Raw genomic sequence first — 9,085 nt, 5'->3', positions numbered from 1 at the left:
GTCTAGGAGGAAAAAAATATAGTTTTGTAATCATTGATGATTTTTTGCACTTTACTTGGGTTTTATTTTTAGCTAAGGATGAAGCTTTTTCAGCATTCTCTAAGTTTTGTCGAAAAGTTTCAAATGAAAAAGGTTTACCAATTGTTTCTATTCGAAGTGATCATAGAACTGAATTTAAAAATAAAGATTTTAAAAAATTTTATGATGAAAAAGGTATAGATCATAATTTTTTAGCACCTAAAATATCATAATAAAATAGAGTAGTTAAAAGAAAAAAATAGAACACTAGAAGAAATGGCACGTACCATGCTATGCGAAAGCAAGCTCCCGAAGTACTTTTGGGCAAAAGTAATTAACACAGCATGCTATATTCTAAACCATGCCTTAATAAGATTAATTTTAAAGAAAATACCTTATCAACTATGGAAGGGTAGAAAGCCTAATATAAGTTATTTTCATGTTTTTGATTGTCAGTATTTTGTTTTGAATAATGACAAAGATAGCTTAGGTAAATTTGATGCTAAATCTGATGAAGCTATCTTTCTTGGCTACTCCACTTCTAGTAAAACTTTTAGAGTATTTAATAAAAGATCACTAGTAGTAGAAGAGTCAATTCATGTTGTTTTTGATGAAACTAATGATCTTCTATCAAGAAAGAGAGAGGGTGCTGATGATGCAGGTATCATAGAAGATGAAATGAAGAAGCTCACTCTAAATGACTTGGATCAACAAAATAAGGATCAGATGGATGAAAACATCTATGATCAGAACATTCAAAAGCAACCTCAAGACACAGGTAATCTTTTAAGAGAATGGAGGTATGTCCACAATCATCCTAAAAAATTAATAATTGGTGATCCGACATAAGGTGTAAGAATGAGATCTTCACTTAGAGATGTTTGCAATTATGTAGCTTTTGTTTCTCACTTAGAACCTAAAACAATAGATGAAGCTGAAAAAGATAATAACTAAATAATTGCCATGCAAGAAGAATTAAATCAATTAGAAAGAAATAATGTATGGACACTAGTTGCAAGACCTAAAAATCACCCAATAATAAGAACCAAATGGGTATATAGAAACAAATTAGATAAAGATAGAAATGTTATAAGAAATAAAGCAAGATTAATTGTTAAAGGATATAATCAACAAGAAGGAATTGATTTTGATGAAATATTTGCTCCTATTGCTAAACTAGAAGCTATAAGAATGCTACTTGTTTTTGCTTGCTTTATGAATTTTAATTTGTTTGAAATGGATGTTAAGAGTGCTTTTCTAAATGGTTATATTGCTAAAGAGATTTATGTTGAACAATCCCCTGGTTTTAAAAATCATAAATTTTCAGATCATGTATTTAAATTAAATAAAGTATTATATAGATTAAAACAAGCTCCTAGAGCTTGGTATGAAAGATTAAGTAAGTTTTTATTAAAAAATAATTTTTCAAGAGGAAAAGTTGACACTACTCTTTTTATAAAAAAAAAGATAAAGAAATTCTAGTCATACAAATATATATTGATGACATTATATTTAGGTCCACTAATAAAAATTTATGCTAAGAATTTGTCAAGCTTATGTAGGGGGAGTTTGAAATGAGCATGATTGGAGAACTCACATTCTTCCTCAGACTCCAGATCAAACAAATAAAGGAAAGGATCTCCATCATTCAAAATAAGTACACAAGAGAGCTTTTAAAAAAATTTGGAATGGAGAGCTCAAAAATTGTAAGTACCTCTATGACCCCTTCCTGTAAATTAGAAAAGGATGAGCATGGTAAAAGTGTTGATACAAAACTTTATAGAGACATGATAGGATCTTTATTATATCTGACTACAAGTAGACCTGATATAATGTTCAGTGTATGTATATGTGCTAGATATCAATCAAACTCTAAAGAATCATACTTAATCACACTTAAATACTGTTAAAAAGAATTTTTAGATACTTAAAAGAGACACAAAACCTAGGTCTTTGGTTTTCAAAATAATCATCTATGGACTTAATAGGTTTTTCAGATGCTAACTTTGCTAGATGTAAACTTGATAGAAAAAGTACTAGTGAAACTTGCTAATTTCTAGAAGTAAACTTAATCTCCTGATTTAGCAAGAAGCAAAATTCAGTGGCCTTGTCTACGATCGAGGCCGAATACATTGCAGTTGAAAGTTGCTGTGCTCAAATCTTATAGATTAAGCAACAGCTTACGGATTTTGGCAGCGAACTTAAAAATATTTCCATAAAATGTGATAAACACTAGTGCCATTAATTTAACCAAAAATTCAATTCAACACTCTAGGTCAAAATATATTGAAATTAAACATCATTTTATAAGAGAACATATTCAAAATAATGATAAAATACTTGAATACATAAACACTAAAAATTAATTAGCTGATATTTTCACTAAAGCCTTTAATGAAAATATTTTTTATGAAATTAGGAGAAAATTGAGCATCTTAGATCCTTCTATTTAAATTTCTATCATATTTTTACTTCCAAAATTCTTTTAAAAATTTTTAATTTTATTATTCTAATTTTGAGAGCCATCTATCATTTTTTGAGGATTTTTTAAGTCATTTAAAAATTCTTCAATACTATTCAGATACCTTCTTGGATTTTTATCTATTGAAATTTTCTGTTAAAAATCACATCAAAATTTACATAGACCCTCCATGACCTTCTCAACTTGATGTGATCAATTTTTGATTTTTTCTTTTAATTTTTCTCTTTATTTAAATCTTTTTTCTCATCATCTGAAAGAACCCTGAATGGGACATCCCATTCATGTGGGTAGGTCACTTATAAGTGAGCCCACCCGATCATTTTCCAATAAAATAGAGAGTTGGGATGCCTCAAATCCCAAGCCTTCTCCTCTCCCTCTCATCCCAATCAAGAATCCACATCTTTGCTCTCCTAAAAACCTCAAAATCCCTCCAAACCAAAACTCATTCTTCCCAAATCCATCTTTCTCACAGCTCATTTTTTGTTTCTCCTATATTTTCAAACCCTAGCCATCAAATCCATCGGAAACCTCTCGAAAACTGACTTCTCCTCCTTAATTTCAGTTCAATCCAACCCTTCTCCACTCTCAAGATCATTTTTCACCTTTCTCTTGCATCATGGCCCCCAAGATGAAGACGTCACAAAGGAGGAAGTCTGTGAGATCCCTGGAGGCATAGGAAAGAAGGAAGAAGATTGCTCAAGAACCACCCCATGCTTCACCTCTTGTGACACCAAGTAAGATCCCCTTGTCTGCTAAAAAAGTTGCATTGGATAGGAATGTCGATTTCAAGTTTTTAAGGCAAGATGGATTTTCTATTGGGGAGAAGATGATTCGGTAAGGTTGAAAATTTTTTTTGAGCTTATCCAAACTAGTTTACATAGATTTGATGAAGAAATTTTATTCCAATCTGGTTTTCTTTGAGGGAGTCTTAACATCTACTATTAAGGGTGTTCAGATCTTTTTAAATACTCCAAGATTAGGTAGATTGCTTCAAATGCCCTGTGAAGGTAGTTGTTTGGATGAACTGCCTAAAAAAGAAGTTGGTCTGAGGACCATACTTGGGAGGGATGATGTGGAAGGTTTACTAAAAATTGAAGCTAAGAATTTGAGTGTGGAGATGAGACTGCTCCACCATACGATTTTCAGAATTTTCTTCCCTAGAGGAGGAAGATATGATCTAATGACAGGGAGAGACATATGTCTCATGCACCATGTTGTTTCAAAGTCTCCCCTGAACCTTCCATTTTTGATGTTTGATGCTATGAGGGATGCCTTGAGCAGGTCCAAGGCTGCTTTGCCCTATGGTATGGCCCTCACAGTTATCTTCAGAGAGGATGGAGTTAGTTTTGATGGAGAGGCTGTTTGTAGGTTGTCATACACTGAACCTACAACAACCACTCTCTTAGGAGGATGGGATTTGTGAGAGTGGATGGCCGGTGGGCCAAGAGTCAAGCTGCAGAAAAGGATAGTGATGAGGATGAGAAGCATGCTGAGGGGGAGGGTCCATCTTCTCCTGTGCCTAGGCCGAGTCCAGCTATTCCCTATATTTCAGAGCCTGAGGTAGGACCCTCAGTTAGATTCCCCCCATCTAGTCATACCATGCCTACTTTTAGTTTGGGGGATGTTGATATGGGATAGCTAGCTAAGAGAGTGGCAAAGATTTTATCAGTTCAACTGTAGTGATTTCAGGATCAACTTCTTCAGTCTCACCAATTCCAGCAGCATAGTTTCAGGATCAAATTTTACAGCAGCTCCATCAGTTTCAACTATACCAAAAGTGGATTCTACAGTAGGTACAGCAGTAGCCACTGCAGCCACAGTAGTTTCACCCTGCCTCTTCGACTGCCTTCTCTGCTCCATCATTGGCTTGATCTATTGTCCCACATATTTCTTCATTGATGGAGCTATTATCAGACTTGAGTATCAGATTGGAGGATGTGGAGAGCTCCATTTTGAGATTTAGTGGTAGAATCTTGACTTGGAGAGAGAGATCAGATAGATAGTAGCTTTTCTCTCTACTGGCATGGGCACATCGACTTCTTCTATGCTGCAGATGGATGACTTGGCTCGAGAGATAGAGAGACTCCACAGTCAACTTCGCTCCTCTCTTGAGCTACTTCAGACAGACATCAGAGACTCCAGAGACTTCCTATCTGCTGATCTTGATGTGCTCCAAATTATTGTAAGGGAGATCTTGTCTCAGCTTGATGCCATCAGGACTCAGCTTCAGTCTAAGCCCTCTGCATCTAATGAGCCAGTCTTTGTTCAACCTATTACTTTCCATCCTCCAGCATCTTCCTCTCGATCCAGACGCTTCGATCGAGGATGAGGTTGATCATGTCTCACCTATCTGGATCTTATGCTCGATGCCCTATCTCTCTGACTTTATTTTGTATTAGATTACTAAGTTATATTTCATAGATTGGATGTATGAGAGCTTTATGCTCTTTATGACTCTTGTAACCTCAATCTTGGTGTATATGAATGAGGTTGTTTCCTTTCTACTCATGTCTCTCTGGATAAATGTTTATTACCATATCCTTTTGGTTGTATGAATGTTTATTATGTCTCTTTGGTTGAATAAATGCTTAATATCATTTCTTGTTGGATGGATGAATGTGGTATCATGCTTTATTTTCTTGATACTTGACTTAACACCATGAACATCCTACTCTTCTAGTTTATTCCTTTTGATGATGTCAAAAAGGAGGAGAAATAATGAAACATAAAAAATATATAATAATGATAAAGGGGGAGAAATAAAGGTAAATGGAGAAAATCATACATTTGAGGAAAAGTATGAAAATGGTGTAGTTCTTAAAATCTTTTAAAAATCTTTTGCTCTTTTTAAGCTTTGTAATAATTTTTACTCTGATACGGTATTTTATACTAAATGGTAAAAGCTCTGATACTGTTTCACCCATTTTTTTTAAAAAAACAGCTCTGATACTGATTCACAATTTTTTTAAAAAACTCTGATACATCTATTTTTACATTCATTTTGATACTATTTGAAAAACTGCTCTGATCAACCTATTTATCTTAAATGCTCCACTAATCTTACTTTGCATTGATACCAAATTAACTCGATACATTCATTTTTGATTCTTGCTCTAATTCTCTTACTCTTACTTTAACATCAAGATAAGAAAAAGAAAAGAGATATACCTTCTCATCTCTATTGCTCTGATACTAAAATCAAAGAATTTTTTTTTATCCACTCTTTATATAAGAAAGGGAGAGATTTGTTTTCAAATAATTAAAATAATCTAATCCATATAAAAAAAAAGATTTTAATTGAATAAGGACAATCTTTAAAAATTTCTAATTCATTCAAAAATTATTTGAGCTAAATGAGTTAATTCATTAAAGTTTGTATATTATGACCCTCTATGATTGAACTCTTGGTATAGTTCTTCTAGTGCTTCACAAATCCAAATTACTTGAGCTTTAAAGATATTTTTTTTTATGAACACTCAAATATTTTATCATCATCAAAAAAAGAAAGATTATTGCTCTAAGAATTAATTTTGATGATCATAAACTATTTGAGGGGACTACTAATGAGTTTTTTATATTTAAAAATTATTTTTATGATGTTTCAGATAGTCCAAGAGATTGGATTTGAAAAGATTCATCAAATATGCCAAAAGTTGAAGTTTGAGCAAGTTTGTAAAGTTTTGAAGGCTTTTGAGAGTGTCCAAATTGATTTGAATTTATTTGAGAGAGTTTGGATGAGTTCTGATAAGTTTAAAGCTTAAATACATGAAAAACTGGATTAGAACATGATGGGACAACCCACCTAGGTCATCGCCTTCTGTTGGCAACCAGCACGCAGTGTTTTGGATCATGGCATGCTGTGGGACGACCCACTTGGGATATCTCATATAATTGGGATGCTTCACAGGATGCCCCCTGAGACCCTGAGACCAAAATAGAAAGCAGGACTTTCTGTCTGGCCATTTAGGATGCCCCAATGCCAGTGGGACATCCCATTCTGGGTGAGCTGCGTAACAGCTAGTTTTCAACCTATTTTTTATACATTTAATGTACATTAAACACACTCCAACGGCTCTAAACTAACTTTAAGATATTCTCAAAGATAAATGGCAACTATAAATGCTCTATTCAAGTAGAAAATCATAAAGTTTTTGCAAGCTCAAAGATTAAATTTGAGAAAAGCTATTTTCAGCCCTAAGAGAGAGCTTGAAGTATTTAAGCACTTCATCAAACACTCTCTAGTAGCAATCAAGTGTGGAATTCATTGAGAGTGAACAACAAAAGCTTCTACCCCTTAAGTATTGTATTTCTATTGCTTTTATGTATGTATTTAAGGGGTTTATGTGCTGAAATTTGTATACTCTATTTTTCTCAAACAGTTTTTAGGTGTTTGAGTTTTCGAAGGTTTTAAAACTCATTTGGGTTGATCTGAACCCTGAATCAGAGTATTGAGAGTTGGCTTGTACCCAAGAAATAAGTGTTATTACTTAGAAGATAAGGATTGAAGGTGTTCGATGTGATGTAATCTATTGTTATCTATTTAGTGGATTGAATTTTCAAGTAGAGACTTGGAGAGTGGATGTAGGTGCAAGATTGGTACCGAACCACTATAAATCTTTTGTATTTGTTATGCTTGCCTCTCTTATCTTGTTCTTTGTGCTCATTACTTGCTTACTTCTTATTTATGTTTGATTTTATTTCTATTGCAAGTTGATATATTTTACTCTTCACCTTGGCACATTGCTTAAGTAGTTCAATTTTTAAAATTTTAAAAAGATCCAATTTACCCCCCCTCTTGGGCTCTATATCTGGGCAACACATTTGGTTATGAGGACAACCAACGCATATGGCACACAACGACCTACACTTGATATCGCTATCATCCTAGTAATAGCATATGGCAAACCAGTTAAAGGAGTATGCGATAAATCTTCCTTTATCGATCAAAGTAGTCCTAAGGACTTCATCACAACATAGAAGTTCATTAGAAGATATAACCTTGTGATAAAAAATATCACATAACTTTTATTATTGATCCAATTCATATATATTTATAATCAGCACAATCGTCAAACGATTGGCTTTAGGATGCAATTTCCAACAGCCATCATCGATGAGCCCCCTACTGGTCCTACGCTGCTATTGCTGCATCAGATTCTCTAGTCACCGTAAATCCTTCTATCCTGTAAAGGTTGTTTTCCATCCTCCTACCTCTCATCACTACCATGGCTCCATTTAAGATATTCAACACCCCACTCCTTGTATGTCTGCTGCAGCTATAGCCGCTCTGCTCCAAGTAACCAAGTGACACAAGATTCTTCTTCAGATCAAGACATGCTTTACATTAGTGAGAGTCCACACCATCTCATCAAATATCCTCACTCAAATGCTTCAAATACCAGCAACTCTACATAGGTGATCATCTCCAAGTGTCACATTTTCTTCATCTGTCCTGGTGTATGTAGCAAACCAAAATTAGTTTGGGGTGTAGTGATGCGAACAAGCTGAATCCAGGGTCCATACATCTATATTTTGCCTGTGATCATCTGATACCACCAAGAGATCATCCTCCACCTCATTATTAGCTACCATACTCAGTGCATCAGATCCTCCCTTATCTCTCTTCTTGTTCTTCCACTAGGGGCAATCTCATTTGAAGTGCTCGATCTCATTGCACTTGTAGCACTTGGCTTTCTTCTTGTTCTTGCTCTTTTGAGACTTTGATCATCTGCTAGACTTATCTCTTTCCCTTTTTCTTCCTGATCTCTCCCCCATGACCAAGCCTTCCTAGGGAGCACATTCTTTAGTCAACTTCTCCCAGTGTCATTGGACCGCAGCATCGAGACCATATCTTCATACTCTAGGGTCTCCTTGTCGTAGAGCAGCGTCGTCACCAATGGATCATAGAAAGGGGCGGTGAGCATAGCAATAGTAATGACTTATCTTTCTTAATTTTTATCCTAATGTTCAGCAACTCATTGCACACATGATCAAATTTCTGGATGTGACCTAAGATATCTCCACCTTCCTGCACCGAAGCCTGTACAGTCTCTTCTTCAATATCAGCTTGTTGAACATATTTTCTCCATATACATGGTGTGCAACTTTGACCACAAATCTTTGGGATCCACTCCTCTGATACCGAATAGAGTGCTGCATCCGTCAAACATCTTCTAATCACAGAACAAGCCTTTTTCTCTAGGGACATCTACTGATGATCTGTCATCCCTCTAAACTTCTCCTCCAAGACAAGATCTAGATCTGAACTAAAAGATCTTCTACCCGAACTTTTCACATGAAAAAATTTTCTTTCCCATCAAACTTTTAAAAAATCAACCTTCATGTTGCTTCCTATGGCTAGATCCAAACCAAAAACACAACAAAACTTTAAGAGATTTGAGAAATACCTTGACAAGGTCCTTGCTGAAATTTTAGCTTTTGAAGATTTTTAACTTCTGAAGTCTTCTTCTTTCTCCACACAACCCATGCTCTGATACAAATTATTGGAGAAACTTTATGAGGTTGTGGACATTAGAAAACAGCAAGGATCAGTTCATGGAGGTCCTTAAAGCCAACAACAAAGCA

The sequence above is a fragment of the Elaeis guineensis genome, unplaced genomic scaffold (assembly GCF_000442705.2).
Source record: "Elaeis guineensis isolate ETL-2024a unplaced genomic scaffold, EG11 Super_Scaffold_1000033, whole genome shotgun sequence".
In the NCBI taxonomy this organism is placed as follows: domain Eukaryota; kingdom Viridiplantae; phylum Streptophyta; class Magnoliopsida; order Arecales; family Arecaceae; genus Elaeis; species Elaeis guineensis.
Note: the sequence above shows the minus strand (reverse complement) of the source record.